General features: G+C 36.6%; 1 protein-coding gene across 17 annotated transcripts in view; it reads left to right on the top strand.

Annotated features, from left to right (window-relative positions):
* ZBTB20 (zinc finger and BTB domain containing 20) overlaps nucleotides 1-19,015 on the top strand; it is a 476,987-nt gene that overhangs the window by 80,245 nt on the left and 377,727 nt on the right. For 16 of the 17 annotated variants that reach the window (XM_050333923.1, XM_050333929.1, XM_050333928.1 and 13 more), the window contains one exon: nucleotides 8,103-8,162. The gene's annotated coding sequence lies outside the window, so the exon portion shown is untranslated. The remainder of the gene's footprint in view (nucleotides 1-8,102; nucleotides 8,163-19,015) is intronic. The other variant, XM_050333924.1, reaches the window with a different exon arrangement.

Raw genomic sequence — 19,015 nt, 5'->3', positions numbered from 1 at the left:
GCAAAAAAGAAGTTTGGTATTTACTGAAGTCTTAGCATCTGTCTTAGCCACCTCATTATGAAAGTATTGATAGATATATTGACAAATTACACAGCAGAAGAAATACAAAAAGCTGTAAGTTACTGATTGCAAAAAAGTTTTCTTGCCTTTTGATGACTTTCTGAACTGGGGTATCAGAGGCAACTGGGCTTCAGAGGCAATTGGAAATCACTTGTCTTGGGAGGTTATAATTTTTCTTTCTTATTGATGCACTCACCTGTCTGTTGGTTTCAGAAAAATATATTTCTGATAAATGTGAATGCTTCACTTGTTAGAGAGAAAAAGCAAGTGTATGAATTGTACCAGGACTGCTTATGGGTGTTTTCACAGAGGGCTGATTCATGTCAGGCTAAAGGATTTTCCCTTATCTGGCCCTTTCAAATGCCTGCTGGTGTGGCTTTGATTCCCTTTTGAAGTAGGAGGAGCATGAAAACCAGTATAGTTTTCCTCGCAACTAAGGACTAAAGTGAAAATCTCCTTTCCAGTGGTAATGTCTGAACATCAGTACAACCAAACTGGCTACAGCTATAGCTAGATAACTGGGATCCCTACTCGGAGCTGCTCTCCAACTCTTCAAGGAAAACTTGAATCTGCTTTGGCTGAGCGATTCTCCTTCGGTACCACCTGCTGCTCACATGCACTGGGCATCTTTCCCTGAGGCTTCCAGCTAGCACTGTCTAAGTACAGGTTGGAAAGGCTGCATAATTCATGAGGACATAGCTAACTTATCTGCCTCTTGAAAACTGTCCTGAAAGCACTCCTAAACTCAAAAGAAAGATCCTACTTTGTCTTTTGGGTATGGTAAAATACAAAAGGCTTCGGGAGGATTTGCTGTATGTTTTGTTGCAATTGTCTCCATTGTGAGACTTCAGCAATTAGGGAAGTCCTTTTCCTTCAGCTGAGGCTTCCAGAGGAGCCTCAGCTGAAATCAAAAGTTAAAGGAAGGATGGGCATTGTGCATATATCCCTAATGCTGCATCTTTTGTCTACTGAAGTATTTGTAAGCTTAACTCCATCACAGATACATTTTAGTGTTTTTTCAACGTCTTCTTTTTATCCTTATTTTCTGTAGTGTTAGGTATACTTAGAAATATATTACTTATACACTCTTCTCTATGTGTCAAACAGAATTTGTAAGTCATTTGTGTGAGCAGTACACAGTAAACCATTTTCACACAGTGTACTAAATATTAAATATACAGCATAATGTGCTAATAAAATGTTGCTAAGATAAGTAGGCCACCTAAATTAGAGACTAAGCCAGCTCTGTGATTAACTGTCTCATCTCCTGAATAGCACCTTTGGAAGGTTTTGGTAGGCAAAAAAACAAAAAAAAAAGTATAGTACATAAATATTGACAAAATTTTTAAGATCTAAAACAAGGAAAAAAACCAAATTATGTCTAACCATTGTACCAATTAACAGTAGATTAATAGGTGTTTTATCAGATGTCACATTGTACACGTTAGTAGCAATGATGAATGATGAAATATGTGAATACCTTGTTAAATATTATTGTAATGCTCTTGTGAAGACTTTGCTTCTGTGCCAAACTTTAGAATAGATTTTTAGTGACATGTCTTATGTGTACAGCTTCAATGTATATTCATATGTCTTCATTAATCCAGGGCTTCAAAAGCAATATTATAGAATTATTTCCATGAAATACTAGTTAGGAAAAATTGTTGAGATTACCAACTATGATTCTTCTGTGATGATGATAATGATGATGATGATACTACTATTCAGAAAAAAAATTATGACAGTTTGATGGCCTGAAGTTACTGAGGAGGACACAGCATAGTTTTACATTACTGATTATTGGGGACTTCAAAGGATATGTGCTAATTTCAGTAGGTAAAGAAGTGTCACTTGTTTTATCCAGCAAGAAACTTTGCACTTCCCTCATTTTCAGCATATCATCCAGGAAGGCTGTGTCTTATCAGCACTGACTTAGGCACAACAATGTGTCAGAAGGAGATGGACCCAGCTGGAGGTCAGGCCTAGAAAAGCATCTCATCAGAACCTCAGCATCCAGTGGCAATGACCTTTTTTTATATTTGCAGGCACAGATAAGATTTCCTTTGGCATGGTAGCTTTATTCCGTAAAGAAAATGGGATCATACCTGGGACTGTTACTTGCTTCACTGTAGAATTTCTGTCTGTAATCTTCACCAGGTTCTCCCTCTGACTCCAGCTTCTTCCTAGCAGATATACAGAAACAGGAGAAGGTGAATATGCCTCTCAGGAATCTTATTTTTGCTCAGCTGCAAGTCAGAAACAGCCATCTCATTCACTGGCAAACACGTGAATACAGGATCTTTATACTAAAACTTTATTTCTCTATTTAAAATACCACCATGGTTTGGTGAGAGGAAGGTATTTTGGGGTTAATAAGAAATGTGTATTCTTCAAAACAACCCCACCTTCAAAAAAAAAAAAAAAAAGTCCACAGCCTTATAAAATACCTGTTTTGTGTTCTAAAATAAAGCATGTATTTCATGCTCTAAAAGTCTGAGGTTTGTAGCTGAAAAAGATTAAGTAAATAATTCAAAATTTGTTATGTTTACTTGTTAATAATTAAGTAGGTTAGTCTGTGTGCTTTTTATAGACATTGCACTTTATTTATTTATTTTTATTTACTTGGCTTATGTTCTGATTTTTAAATCTGAAGAAGTTTCTGCCAAGGAAGAGTTCATGAGGGAAAAGGCATCAAGGAGTTAAGCACTGCACAGGAAACAAATTCTGTAGGGACACATAGCCTCTGGAGAGAATGGAGAATTGTCATCTCTCGCTTCCCTTCTGCATTCCTCCAGACTAGTCTCTAGTGCTTTGAGGGAATTAAATTTTAAAGGTGATAATGATTTTTCAGACGGAAGTGGTACCTTTGATTCCTACTTTGTTGCCAGTGACCAGAGACAGAGAAGTGTCTCTTTGTTGTGAGGTGACATTTGGTTCATCTCAGTCAAAGGAAAGTTTCAGCCTTGTTCTCTTTCAGAAATGGAACAAAAATCTGAAGGAAAAGATCAGGTAGCAGATACATCATGTATCTGTTTTCTTGTTGTTTGAATGAGTTACAGTCTGGTGTAAGCTAACAGATGATGAAGTCTGAATCTTTGTCTTTAGAGAAGGTACAGAGAGGCCAACAGCAGGTGAGCTGCTCTGCCAGACATATTTAGAACCATCCATTGAGAGATTGCATCCTGTGGTAGTTGATAGTTTAGTCCAAGTAAATCAGTCTGGGCACCTTTGCTTTTGTGGAAATTAACAGGCCAGTAGTTTCCCAGGTTCCCTTTGAATCTCATATCTGTCACTTGAGCAAAGATTGTGATGAGAAGCAAAATAATTCTGTGTTTTCCATCCAGTAATTTTTGGTTGCTGTTTACATAGTCTAGACTTGAACATAGATAGAAACAGAGAAGGAAAAGAAATTTAGATTCAGGTTTGGTTCCCCCTCCTCCACTGCCAGGCAGTGATCCACCCCACTGCTAATCACATTTTCTTCCTACCTTAAGCAAAGCCATTGCCTAATTTTTTTGAACATTTGAACTGTTCCTTTGGTCTTGGCAGAATAAGATACCATTTGGTATTTTCACTTACCTTTTCCAAAGGGGAGAGAAAGCAATGAGTAGTGTGAAAAGTCAGTTGAAGAGATCAGCATTACAAGACAAAAGCTGCTGAAATGTGAGAGTGATCTTTGGACTGTATATTGAAAATCAAAGATTTAAAAAGACTGTTTAAGTGAGAATTAATAGCCTGATTTTGTTGACAGTTGAAGTCTTCATCTGTTACCATGGCATGTTTTATTTCACTGTCTGCATTGGTATTTCCTTCTGAAGAAATACACAGGCTCGTTGCTACTACCTCTGATATTAAAAGTGCCATTTGCTTCTCATGTTCCAGGTGATGATTTCTGTTTTAAGTAAAATTATGGTACATTAAGGTAAGAGGAGGTTAACCTGACAGATAGTGTTACAGATGTTCCCCTTTCTCCATCATGTGACTGCTGTCTTCAACAGTAGTTTTATCCAGAGCCTGCACAGTTAATCCAAGTCTTCCATGGAGATAAATATGGGCAGATAGTATTTTTCAAATAGAATTTAGAAGTGCACAGAGTATTTAAATTGGTTTCTAAAAGACTTTTTCAGGTGTTAAGAATGGAACTGTAGCACTGTTGTTTCTTTAAATTTTTTTCCATACATGTATGAAGCTTTCTTTCCTGCAAAAATCTAGTTCATATCCAGTTCATTGCCTTATACTTGCAGACTAAGTCAGTGGTCTGCTTTGGGCAGTTGTCTTCAGAAATTCTTCAGACTTTGTCTTTATCATGGTATTTAATACTAATTTAATCATAATCATTTGATTTATTCATTACTACAGTTGGTAATAATTGGTCTGTTGTTGTAAGTCCAGTGAAAAGTTGAACCAGCCACAAAACCTGACCACTCAACATGGTCCCTCAGTTCAAAGTGAGGGGTAGCGATGAGCCCGTGAACCAGTCAGTTCTCCTGACAGAAATATTGCCCTGAAAATGAAAGGATTTGAAGCTCTAAGCCTGCGAGATAAGACTTCCACTAGCATTAAATTCGCACACTAGTCTTTCAGTCTTTTTTTTTTAGAGCATTGCTGTGATGCATTGTCCATTTTTGAAGGACATACTTTGCCCAAGCTTCATGCCAGGTTGACTGAATCTCAAAGCAAACCAAGAGATTTACGGGTAGTCTCACAGTGAACCATTGTCTGAAATCCTTTTGGCTCCTGTATTTGCAGCATTCATCAACAGTGATTCCTTTCATTCACTTGCTACCAGAGTTTAATTTGTATGTATGATGACTGTGTTTGGAAGGAATAGGACTGGAGTGATGCTAATATAATTTATTTTACTCTTTGAATTTTGTTCTTAAATATAGAATCTTAAAAGATTCTTACACATACCATTCTACAGTATTTTCTCCCCTCACCATGAAAGCTCCATAGCCTTAAAGAAAAACATAAATAAAATTGATGCATTCTTTACATTTTCTTGAATGGAATGTATTTATCTCAGTTTCACTTAAGCTGACGATAAGCCACTGCATAGTGTTTTTTTCACTAGAAGCAAATGTCAAAAAGTCCATGCAGGGTGTAAGGCATCAAAAGAAATGAAGAAGTATGTATAGTTCTTTCTTGTTTGCATTTGAACAGCACTACAGTATGCTGTTTTTACTGTACAAACACCTGGCATAGTGAAGAGGCATTTTTTATATAGGACTCTTTTTTAAGTTATTAATTTTTTTATTTCTTAGTTCTGTGGTAGGATTAGATATTGAAAAAGAAGATTTAATAATTGTACCTCATTCACTTCACCCTTGAAAGCACATTTTTCTAGGAAATTACCATGACCTACCTCAAGCCTCTCTGAGGATTGAGATGTACTTATGATTTTGATGCCAGCAAGCCTATTGTGAACGTACGCTGTAAAGTACATGAAGTTAACTTTCATGTAAAAATGAAAAAGCAAAAGTGGTTCCTTGAGTTTTGTGCATAGTTTTTCACTCCATTATGTCAAATTTTGAGGGTATTACTTGATTACATGATATAATTTGAATCACCAATAAGCTGTTGATCTAAACTAAACCATTAAATTTGAACATGGAGGTTGGAATTGAAAACAAAGTGAATGCCTAGAGGTAGCTGGTTTTGTCCAACAAATTACCATCTCAAGTATAAGGCTTGATTAATTTAAATCGTGTATAAAAATAGTTTTAAAAACTGTGGCAGAAATGTTGCCACTAATTAAACTCAGACATTCAAATGTTTAGAAAGGATCAATTAATGATCGTGAAAATAAAGTAACTGTAACAGTTATAGAGACGCTTGTACAACACTTTCTGGCAAAAATCACAAGTGGCAAGAGGGTAACTGGGTACACCATAAGTACTTGTACAAAATTTCAGATGACAGTAGGCCTGAGAAGAGAAATTGAAACTTTTGACTTGGATTTAATCCTTTGCAGAGCTTGAGGAGTCTAAACAGCAGTGGAGGTCTGACAGTTCCAGTGGGTCTTCAAACAGAAAATTTTCTCTTTCACCCTGTGATCAGATTTTCCCATGCTCTTTCCATACTTTACAGCTCTCCCAGATTCACCAGAGCCACCCTTTCTTACCGGGCTCACTCAGCAGACCCATGTAGTGTGCCAGCAAGTACAGAGTGGTTCAGCTGTTAGATGAGGTGGACGTTAAGTGAACAGTGCAGTTTCATACCTAACAGTAACCCTTAAATCAAACATATCCTTGTGCAACACGTCTAGCAGCATTTAAAGGTCAAACTCCTATCCTCATTACTCCATATTTTAGGTCTTCTGTTTTGCTTTATTCATTATCTGTGCAGAACTGACAGACTATTCCAGACCATCCTTGTGTAAGGTTGGGAAGTGCTAACAGCTGCTGTCCAGTGTGTCTCTCTATTTAGGCAACTGTAGGCCTTACAAAAGCTGAAGCACATGTTACACAGCCTTAGATCAAACAAAACAAACCTTCTTCCCTGAAAACAGTAGAAGCTGCTACCGAACAGACTATGCTGAGTACGCTCAGAACCAACACACATAGCCTGGGAGATTGCCACGGGGAAATTTCCATGAATGCTGAAGCTGAGGCATTGTTTGATTGTAATCATCAGAGGTAGAAGGCACCCAGAAAACAAGAGGAAAAGGACAAGATCTGAAAAGAAATTGTGAGCATGTCTCAGAGAAAGAAACAGAAGCAGCCCTATCATAGCCAGGAACAGTAGCAAGTCAGGCTTGGAAGCGCCAAGCCTGAAAGCCTACTGGGGTTACATCTTTTTTATTTGAGATCTTTCTAAATAAGTAAGGGTGCTCCAAAGATTAGCTCATTTCTGATAAGTAAGATATTCTTAACAGTAATCCCAGTAGTTAAAATGTCTCTGTGGCTAGGTATGTAAACCCCCCACTAGCAAAATACAGAAATTAATTTTATAATATAAAAATAATTTTAATTTGAAAATTATTTTAATAATTTGTCTAAAATATTGTTTTACAGAAAAAAAAATTTTTTTAAAATATATTATTAAAGAATACTAGTAGTCTTAGTTAGTCTTGCCATACTCATTACCTTTGAACACAGGCTCTTAGGTGGGAAGTCAGCACTTGAGGGCAACAAAGGGATCTCACTGCTTCTGCAAGGAAACAAGAAGCCTGGCTGGAATGGATTTGAGCACTGTAATCTAAGTGAACCTCTTATAACAGGAATTGGAAACTACACCAATCAGGTTCCTAAACCTGTATTGGTGAAGGAGAGTGTCCAGGTCTTACTTTCAGTCTTCAAAATGCTTACTCTTTCCTCAGTTGTGTGCCATCCACTTCTGAACATTTTGGTAATTAATAGTATATGGCATTAAGTGTGCTTTTAGTTCTTTTTTTTTCAGTAGAGCCTATGGAGAGGTTTTCTGAACATTTTACTTATTAAAGCCATTTATATTTGAAAGATGTGAAGACTTTATACACATTTTTTAAATTAAAAAAATTAAACCAAAAAAACTCTTCAGATTCTTGACTTGTTAGAGTACTTACCTGTAACTTTTTCCAAAGTGCATTTGAAGGACAAACATAAGTGGCAAAACTTTGGTTGTGACACTCATGCCTAAGAGGAATGAAACTACACTTAATGGAAAAAATGAGGGTTGGTTGTTGTGGGGTTTTTTTGGGGTTGTTTTTTTTTTGTTCAGTTTTTTTTTTTTTGTTTTGGTTTGTGTTTTTTTTTTTAAGCATGAAGTGTTAGAAATCTCTCCCTATTAATTTGGTGTCCAGCTGTATAACTGTTCTCTCTGAAACATGTGTATAAAATGACATTTGAAATACTGGTACATTTTATTTGTTTGTCACCTGTGTACTACATGTGAATGTGTAGGACTTTGTTTTGTCTTCCCTCAGATAGCTGTATGTTTATATATATATATACAGCATTCCACCCACTTTCCCCACTGAACAACGAGCTATTTGACTGTTATGGAAACTCAAGGTTTTTTGTGTGCAAATCCCTAAACATAAGCATTTCTTTTCTTTACAGCAGCACAATAGAGAAGTGTTGAGAGCTGCTCTTAACCCTTTTGGAGTCCGAAGTCAAAAGGTAAAATCAAATGCTAAGTTTTGTGTTTCTGAAGGTGTTGATATCATAATTGTTTGGAAATGCTGTTTCCTTATCACATTTGAATGGAGATTTCCCACAGGAGAAAAGCAAGGATAAGGTAAGAAGAATCAAAACATTATTAGACCTCTTTAAGAGCCACCAGCATATCTGGGCATAAATTATACAGGTAAGTTACAACTGGTAAACTGCAATTATCTATTTTACTTAATATGAAAACATTGGCATTAAGAGTCAGTGGGACTTTCAGTAGGATTTAATGTTGCTAAGGATTTAATGATTTTTGTCTCACTATAACTTGATAGTTTTTATGATATATAAAGTTTTTTTCAAATTACAGTAAAACAAATCCTGTAGCTCTTTTCTCAGGCAAGAGTCCCTCAATGGGAGTTTTGCCTGAGTGAGAACTGAATGAGGTCTAAATAATTAGCAATTAAAATATTCAGTTATTGTGCTACTGTATATAACAAAGCACTGGAGGTATTAAAAATTGCTAATCTCCTCCTTATTAAAATGTTAACTGCTAAACATAATACAGTTCTGCATTTTCTATCATTCATTTTTGCAGTTCATTAGTAGAGGTGAAATGTTTGTGACAAATAGTCATTTGAACTTTTAAGGGATTGACTTTGTTTTCCTGGCATTTTAGTTAATATTTCTGACTGAGTTAATTTACAAGCAAAAGTGTTTGTGGAAGCCATGGATTTTTGTCAAAAACTTGATCATGTACAGAGAGTAACTTCTAATATGCCATTCATGTGTATTTTCAGAAGAAAGCAGATGGTAAAGCCACTCATCAGGACACAGGGCTAGGCAGTTTAGTTATCCAATGTGTATACATTTTGATCAGCAGCTTCTTGTAATGAACTCCAATAATAGGTTAAGGATTGTCATAGTGTTTACTGGTCAATTTTAAGTGAGACACTGGCTTGTGAATAGTACAGCAACAGGCTAAGGAGCAAAGCTGTGCACCCAGGTCTGTTATTTAGCACATAACTCTTTATTACTATGCTAGCTAATGTGGCAGACTATGCTCTCATCCTGCTTCACTGGGCAAAAGAATGGCTAATGCATCTCCTGTCCCCTTCCTCATACAGCAGCAGAGCAAACGTGGAAAGGAACAATGGTATTTGATGGGTTAGAAAGGAGTGGTAAGTTAAGGTGGTAACTGGTAGAGGAAGAAGGTGAATTAATGAAAGGATTTGGTGGCAGGTGAATTTTCCAAGGGAGGGCGACACCCTTAATGCTATTTTTCCCATAGTCACTCCCCGGAGTAGATTTTGTTACTTATTATGCCTAAAGGGTTTTTTTCTGACCTTCTGTAGAGCCATTTTAAACCTAGGCATTTAATTGTGCAATATAACTTTGTTGGCAATTCAGGCCATGATTCTGCAAGGATTTACACATGTATTTCACTTACAGCATTATGAGTAATCCTGTTGAAGTACATGAGATTAATTGCAGAGCATAAAGTTAAGCATGTATATTTGTCTTTGTTGTAAAAGAAGTGTAGTTGCATTTATTTATTTACTTTCAGGGTGGGAAATTATTTTTAAAAATACATAATTACATGGAATTTTCCACTAAATCTGTGGCAATTAAAGAGTAGGTGTATTGTAACAAAATAAGCTTTTTTCTTGTTCCCCAAATTCACATTTTTGTCAGGTTCTCAGCTCTAAAACATGGAAAAGAATAAGCTGCTATCATTTTCCTTTTTATGTTCACAGTTAAACATCTAGCTAGGATGAGATGATCATATAATTTATTATAGAGGAGTGAACAGGACAGAAATCAAACAGGAAGGCAAGTGTACTTTTGTGGACTCTTGTTTATAATTTCATCAGATTGGTGCACACCTCAGACATTTTATTTGGTGATACGATATGCAAATTATTTTGGAGCCAGCAGCAATACCTTCACCTGAATGTCAAAACTGACAGAGATTTTTAAATCAAACCTCAACAACAACTTGTATTTTAAAGCAACTATTCCTAGGATATAGCTACCAACTACAGATGAGTAAGTGCAGAATTGTTTCCTACTTTCCTTCATGCTATTTCCCTTCCTCTCTTGTTTTACCTCCATGGAGGAACAGGGTTGCAGGCTTACCTGTAAATACTGGGTGTAACTATGGGCAACAGTGTAGAGGAGCTATAAATGTATATGGAAGTATGTGCAAAGCATAGGGATGCAGTTTTGAAGTGGGGAGACTTATGAAATGAGCTGTATCAGAGAAGATATCCTCTGTTTTTCCAGATGCCTACATCACATCTTCCATATCCGCGAAGGAATGGGTAGCACAAACTCTTCATTTCAGTTGCTTTCTCTGTCTTTGGTTTTAGTTTTGTTGCATTTGTGTCCTTAAATCAGAATGTGGTAGTACAAGCCCGTGGGTACAGTGGAATATTTAGATGATAGCTTTTCCATGAGACTGAAAACTGAAATTCCTCAAAGCTGTGGATGTTTAGCTGCTGGGGTTTTGGTTTTGAATGTGCATATAGTCATGACAGAAAGGGTGTCACTGAAAATACAGCTTGAGATTTAAATGTTAGATGTGTTTATTTTTGGAATCCTTGTTCCACTCAGTGCCCACTGCCTATAAAGTGATAATCTTGTGTATTTTCCCCAGATTCAGTTCCTCCTCTTCTCTCTGTGGATGTGTGCTCATAACTATGTCCAAACGCTTCTATCTTAAGTTTTCCTAGGGCTTTTTTGGCTTGTTTTCTTCTTGTTGTTGTTTTTAGTGTGTGTACCTAATTAACCAGAAAGCTATCCGGACTGGAAACATTGAACAAAGGGTAACAACTTAAGTACTCCTGTATCTGTGCAGTGTATGTGTGTGTGAGAGAGAACTGTGATTTGAGAGGTTATGAAAGATCGTTTTTTGTTTTTGATTACATGCCTGGTTGTGTATGTTGTTCTGTCTCTCTGCCTTCTCTTATTTTGCTTGGCCACTGTGTCCTAACAAATCCTCCTCTATGACAGATTAAAAGTTCTGGTCAGATGCTTTAGTTATTTACAGCCTCTTCCAGGTAGGATTTTGTTATCCACATATAAATAAGAGTAACATTTTTGTTTTCCTGCAAAATGAGGAAAAGGATTTCTGTGTGTTCCTGATTGGAAAGATACAATGTAAGTCCCATAATACATGATCAGGGACCTGGGTCCTATAGCTTTCAGGGTCCCCCAAAGTACTCTTTGTGGAAAAAGACTTGCAAAACACTCAGGGCTTACTGCTTGTGCAGATTTAGGCCACTGCAGAACATTTTGTTTACAGCAACTAATTCTAGGACCTACTTTGGTGTTGTGGATACTTAACTCCTACCCACTCAAACCGAGGCACTTCAAAAATAATTAAAGTAAATGAATAATCCACACAGAGAGCAAACCTTTTCAGAGGGAAAGTGGTTTTATTGAAAGAAAAAATTTGCTTTTTGGAGGTTTTTTTGGTTGGGTTTTTTTTGCTAAATAGTTTATTTCAAGGCCTTCTTAAATAAGAAGCAAATGCTTTTGTTGGAAAATAAAAAATTAAATTGAATTTTTGATTGTCATTTCTGCAATGGCTGATGAAGTTAAATCACTGAAAGCTAGCAAAAAAACCCAGATGGAATTTGTCTTTTCAAGCTGAAGTCCAGGTAGTAGTGTATTGCCCCTGTGCAAAATGCTGACTGAGATAGCAGTGAAAGAAATATAGTGGGTGTTGTGGTATGTTCCTTTTAATGCTCTACTATAAAGGAATTTGAAAGATTTGAAAGTGTTTTGAAAGAGTTTCTGGACCTTGTGGGAGACTGCAGGGTAAAAGCATCGAAGGAGGTGGATCAGCCATGATGACTTGGGATTTTCCCTGATTGCTATAGGTGAAAGACTCATGGTTTGGTCTGTCACCTAAATGGATGCTCTTTAACCATCTGTTGCAGTCCTCATGCTGTGGTTGCAGTTATCAACACTGATACTTCCCAGTTGCCATAGGAGTTAATTGCTTCTGCTTTATAGGGAATAATTGCCTTGATGTGATACCAATAACCTTAATAATCTTACCAAAACCTATGCATTCATATTTGATAAATTTGAATCTATCATATTCTTTCAACATCAAGCTTCACGGGAAATCTCTGCACTTGCAGAAGTCTTCCTTATATGCAAACTCCAAGAGAAAAAATTCAGCTTCTTTCTTATGTTGACACCACATTTGCTGGTTTTTTCAATAGTGAATTTGATTCCAGGCATCCACCAGTATTCTGGAGGGAAAGGTGACCAGCATCACAGCCTGCACTACTGCTTCTCTACTTGTCATGAATAATATCCCACTGGGCTAGTTAACTATTACACTGACTCTTTCCTGTTCCTTCATAGGTGATTTCTGCCCAGGGGACATGGGTTACTGCAGTCTGGCTGCCAACACAAAGTTCAGCATTGTGTATGTGTATTAATGTTTATCTTCATGCATATGTGTTTAGTTGTTCAGCACCTACTCCAGTAAAGCTAACAATGCAAGGCCAGCATGCATGTTTTTTCTATTTAAAAAGCAAAAGTCAGAGAGGTAATGATTTACTCTCCCTCCTTTACCATTTTTGAAAATGAACATGAAAGGATTTGCCTCTTTAACCAACACACTGGCACAACAGGTTTCTGTGGTCAGCACTTGAAGAGTGGAGTTTCAGGATGCTAAAATTCGGTTTCTTAGAGCACGTGTTTGAATCATGTGGTCAGTGATTCATGTTGATTTGCCATGGGCCATGACCTGATACTTCCCCTATGAAAAAGACAATGTCCCTGTTCACTGGGAGGGAAAAAGTATGGGTGAAGAGTACATGTCAGGGAAGTCTTTTGAGATTCAGAGGAAGGTATGAAACCACAATGGTTTTTCTTAAATGTATACCAGGGTTGATTCCTTTCAGTCATTCTCATTTTCTTCTTCATCTGAACTGTAGATTATCTGGAGGATATGGCACAGGTGACACTTGGCACTTTTGCCACATTGGTTTAATTTGGTTTTAAATTCTTTCTTCTGTGCCAGTGAGTCAGTTTACCATCATTGGAAATAATAATAGCAATTTTGTTGTCCAGGTGTTAGATTCAGGTGTCCAGGGAGATTAAAGTACTGATCTTTAATGCCTTTGGTGTTCGTTTTGGGGAAGTTAATTTTTTTCAGTGGGTAGCTCAGGACAGTGAATTTTTTTGCTTCTTCTCCTGGTCAGATTTCTATTCTGTTGCCTTTTTAAAACCCAATAGGCACTTGGTCTTCCATAAAAGCAGAACTTGGCTTGACAAGGAACTAATTTTGAAAGGGAGGGTTAAATCCTTTCTCTGGAGGTACAAGATTTTAACTTTGAACATTATTGTGTCCTGCAAAAGTTCAATATATATACCTTTCACTGAGTGGTACTGTGAAACCCTTTTCCCCTTCTCCCTCTTCCTGCCTCTCTCCTTCTTTCTTTCCCTTTATTTCTCTCCTCTTTCTCTATTTCTTTTTTCTCTTCCTCTTTGTCTCAGTATCTCCCTCTTTCTCTCCCTGTCCCCTCTTTGTATAGATGGATGTCTGTTTTCCCGTTGGAACTGAATCAGACATTTCTATGGTGATGTTGTGGAGATGCCACTGAACACCTTCTCCGTGCCTCGTTCATTTTGTAAACCTTCCAGTCAAAACCAACCTTGAGTTATGCAATAGTATGATTAGCAGACTTACTGCATAACTTGGTGTTATCAGCAGTGTAGGACATTAAAAGACCAACTCACTGTTTCTTCTGTACCAGCAAATAAAACAGCAGACAACAAAATGAGAGACAGCAAGAAGTCAGCGGCAGTGGAAGCTGGACCACTCATGTGGCAGCAGCACATTTTAATGCCAAGTTGATGAGGTAGACCATTTTGATTCTGAAAAGCAGCTTTGAGGCCATTTTAGTCATTCTCTTTGGTTCTTTTGAATCAAACTTGTATAATTCTTACTGATATTAATAGGACTTGGGGGATTATACAAGTCTCTATGCCTTCCGAAGGCATATCTTAAGGATGGCACAGAGAATTCATGAAAGTAGGCAGAGGCTCTTCTAAGAGACAAGCAACTGAAAACTCTTTTTTTTTTTTTCTGGCAAGAAATCAATACTGAAGAAGAAAATAAAGAAGCAAGAAATGTTGCTACTTAGTCACTTGTAGAACATTTCAATTATGTAAGTTTTTATTAGTCTGAATTATGGTCATTTGCAGAACTTTGTTCTGAGACTTTTTCCTTCCTCTGAATTTAAATATCTTTACAATAATGTTTATAGGTACATTTAAATGTTTGGGGGTTTTTATGAGATAAGATTGCCCCAAGATCCCAATATCTACATGTTCTATGTGTTTCTTGTAACAGTTTTATTGGTATATGGCTAAAACACAATGTTCTAATCCCAGCTATTTGACTGGGCTATAAACATGAGACACGCTATTTCAATATAATAATTCAATATAATAATTTAAGCCACCTTGAGATTCTGGACGCCACCAGACTATGTCTCTCAGGTGATCTCCTCCACCACGACTGGAGACTCTTATCATTACCTCAGAGGTCATCAAGGGACAGTGTCTTTCTCTTTGCCAAGACGTTAATACTGCAGCAGAGATTCAGTTCATTTAGGAGTGACTGAAAAATAGTATTTTTACATATTCAAAGTCTTTATGTTTGAGTAATAGCTTTTCTTTAGTTATTTTGCAATTAGTTTAAAAAATCTTCATCCTCCCACTGTTCTTCATTGTAATTGGTGAATCTGAGCAGAGAGATGTGTGGAGGCAACACTGCAATGTGAAAAAACTGGTTATTATCCAGACTGATCCAAATAAGCAAGCCCACCTTCCTCCTAGGCTCTTCAGAAAAGTGTGGAACTTTTTTTCCAACCAGTTGTCTGGAGAGGGGAGCTGCAGAGATTTCTGTAGTAATGCCTACATCCATCTATCTCTTAGGGAGATCTGCATGTGGATTTTTGAGGAGACAGTTACTCGTGTATGTACACTGAACACTTTAGTGCTTTAGTAAAATAGATTAATGTTCAGTTACCCAAGCTTTGTTTATGCTGTTAACTGAAAGGTGGCATCAGGGGAGAAGCAACTTGAATATGCCCTCTCCTGGTGTTGACCAGTTGTATTAACTGCTCTTTACATTCTCCGGTTAGATTTTCCATAATCTGTCCTTGCAATCATGAGCGGCTTAAATTTTCCAGATTCTCAGAGTCATCCTGTATTATTTTAAGTCATTAAATTAATCTAGGTGCTGGACTTTATATTGAAGAAGTAACGTGACCTCTTCTATTCTCTTCTTGGATACAAAACCTCTCCAGTTTTCTTTAGAATATATGTGCCTGTAAATAATTTCTATCTCATAAGTAAGTCCATGTTTATCTGAGTATTGATTTCCTAAATAGCAAAAGAAGGAAATATTGTCACTTTGAAAATAGGTATCTTTTCTTTCTTGTTACGTAGCTATTGGCAGTTTTACGTAGCAGTTAAACTTGTGTTTACATGTTGAGATCACATTTTTTGGAACATGGTGTTGAGAGGGAAAGACATCAGTTAACGAAATCTCACTTCTCTTTTAGAAACCTTTTCCCTAACATCCAGTAATATGATGTTAGAATTAGTTTGGCACATTGTAGGAATAATACATATAAGCCTTGAGCTTAGATTTTGAAACCTGTATAGTCAAAGCTTGTTGATCTGGATATAGCTTGCAGCATTAGAGAGTTTAGCCTTTAAATAAAATCTTACTTTAGTAACTGCATGTTTGACAGTCAAGTAATTGTAAAATGGGTGGTTTCTAAAAAACAAAAATGTGATGTAGTGAAAGTTTTTCCTGCTTTTTTGAAGAATTTTTTAACCAGAGATTTTTTTCTTGAAGTCTTGCCAATGACAAAGATAAGGGGGGAACATGTAGACTCATGCAGAGTGCTCACTAGGGAAAAAAAAAAAAAAAGAAAAAATAAACCCCCTAAGCTTTGTCTGAGGAAATGTCACATTTCTGTGATATGAATGAAATGTAGAACTCGCTTCTTACTACCTTAGAAAAATCAAATGAACTAACCTCTCCACTTACAGAACAATTTCTCTGTGTGTACAACTTCCATTTCTTAGTAGAAATCAAACAGCTTTGTTTTTCAGCACTTATCCTGCAAACTTAGTCCCTCATGCACACACACAAAACCCCCTAAATCCATGCATCCTAGGGAATCAAAGATTTAGAAAGGTACATTTTTCATAGGTAGTCATAAATATGTATGAAAAAAATTCCCATTGCATGAATTTCTTAAGGGAATAATAAATGAAATCACAAAGGAAAATGTTAGAGCAAAAAGTAATGAAGTAAACTCAAATCTAGATCTTCCTATTAGGAAGAAGCAGATTGAAGTAACAACATTGCTGAGATGCTAAAAAGAGAGCAGTTGAAGTAGAACTGGGTTTCTATCTGAGGCTTTGCTTTTGACCTTTTACTAGTATAGGATTCTAAGACATCATTGGTGTCATCTTCAGTTGCCTCTAAAATCCTTTCAGTTGTGGAAGATAGCTGCTCATAAAATATGAGTAAGACAAGAAGTCTTCATTTGTTTGTGTAAATTCAGGGTGTTAATTGTTAACACAGCTTTCGATGAGCTAAAAGAACATAGTAACTCCTACAGGAAATATTTATGTAGATGATCCCTGAAAACCAAGAAAAAATGCTATATTTTATTTTATTTTATTTTATTTTATTTTATTTTATTTTATTTTATTTTATTTTATTTTATTTTATTTTATTTTATTTTATTTTATTTTATTTTATTTTATTTTTTAAGAGGAAGGGCTTGGGGAATGTCTGTGGGTTTTTTGGGTTTTGTCCTCTTTTCACTAGTGCACTGCATGCACTAGTGAAATATGAGACAGTAAAACTTTCTCCTTACACAAAGCTGTCAATGTTTTAAGGCCATTCTGCTCTCTCTGAACCTGTATTGAAACAGGTGCCTCACTTGTTTGGCTCTCCTGGAGCAGTTTTATGGATTAAAGCACCACACATACCCTGCACAATGGCACTATTAACAGTGCGGAATGAGGCTGGGAGAAAAACTCATATAGGAGCTACACACCTAGGTGCAGTTAGTAAACAGAGATAGTTACCCTCATTAAGCATAATTAAACCTAATATTGACTGTAAACTGTTATTTACCTTAAACTTCTCTGCAGACATTGTGGGAAAGGGATTAACTTAGCAGATAGGTACACTAATTACTACCTTCTTCACATTAAAGTTACCATCAGCAAGGCCTATATTCATAAATAAAACATAGTAGGAGATGAGAGATTGAGAAATATGTAAATTCATTTGCAGGAAAAAAAGACCAAATTAAAAAAAGAAAGTTGAGTGATGCTACTGGAAGCAAAATGGCACTCTAGCTAATTACCAGGAAAAGTATGATAAATCATGGACGTGTATCCTTGACTTCTGACTGATAGAGCCTGCAGAGTGCAATCTCTCATGCGTAGCTGCCTCTGACTGATTTAAACCCATACCGCTATCGGGTTTGATGGGAAAGCACAAAAGTGTGTTATTTTATTTCCTTGGGTATTGTTGCTACCTTTTTCTCCTAGAAATGACTCGCAATTATTGTAAAAATACAGTCTGATTTCTTTTCTGCAGAAGAATTGTTGTTTGATGCAATTGACAAACTAGGGCTCCAAAGATGGTCTAGTTATGTTTTAATAGCCGCCTTTTCAAATGCAATTGATCTGGTATATTGAGACAATTATAGAAATATAATAAAATGTCAAGGGAGGGGTTGCTTTTGCTTTGTTATACTTATTCTCATGGGAGAGATCTTGTGTCCCGCAGACAAGATCAAAAGTCAGAAACAGTTTAATTTATGAAGTTCTGTTTCTTTTCTGTAGAATTTTAAGTGAGTCACGTCGCTGCTCTGTGCTTCAGCTTTTTGATCTGTTTCCTTCCAAATTTCATAGTTTTCTGCATGTAACAATTTCTGCAAGGGACTGCACACACTTAGGATTATTCAGATGAGAGACATTTGCAGGGTGAGGCCATACTATGTGTTACCGTGGCAGTGCTGTTACTGCTTAATCCTGTAAATACTTTAATTTTTAATACATGTTAATGATATGATTGCTGTTTGGGGGTATTTTGTATTTTCCTTGGATATCTGTCCAGAGTACTTTTTTGGTTGAGCCACATCAGAATAAAAGTGTCTTCTGCTGAGCTAGCTCACACCAGAATAATCTGAGGACAGATTTATCCTGAACTTCCTGAGCAGAGCACTGTCCAAGCCACAAGCATAGGGGAAGCTTGAGTACACTAGTATTTAATGTGTAAGGTGGAAATTTAGCATAACATTTAGCATTTAGTGGTATTCTTATTATGTGGATTTACCCCTGTAATACTGATGTGATTTACAGGTAGGAATGTGTAGTTCCTAGGTATGAGTATTATGCTTCAAGAAACAATATTTAGTAATTAACAGTGTTTTCCTGCTCTGGTAACCCTTATTCTTTGCAGCTTTTTGTGTAGCCAGCTGCACATTTTATAGATGTTATATTCATATGCCTTTCACAGTTTCACTGAGTTCTGACAGCATAGAATTTGAAAGAAATATTTCAAATTTGCTTCAGAGATGCAAGTTACTTTCAAGATTTGCATGGCTAAATTCTTCAGTGACATACATGTCATAACAGATAGTAAGCAAAGAGAAGAGATGTCTGTCCTCTGAGCAACAGTCCAAAATTATTACTAGCTAGCAAAATCACAGGTTAAAGTAAGAACAATTTAATGAAGGTAATACAAATTTAGAGGCTAAGTTCTTCCAGCATGAAAAAATATTTGCATC

This window comes from Myiozetetes cayanensis, unplaced genomic scaffold (genome assembly GCF_022539395.1).
Source record: "Myiozetetes cayanensis isolate MyiCay16 unplaced genomic scaffold, myiCay2020 scf5-8, whole genome shotgun sequence".
NCBI lineage: Eukaryota > Metazoa > Chordata > Aves > Passeriformes > Tyrannidae > Myiozetetes > Myiozetetes cayanensis.
This window is presented reverse-complemented; position numbering and strand designations above follow the sequence as displayed.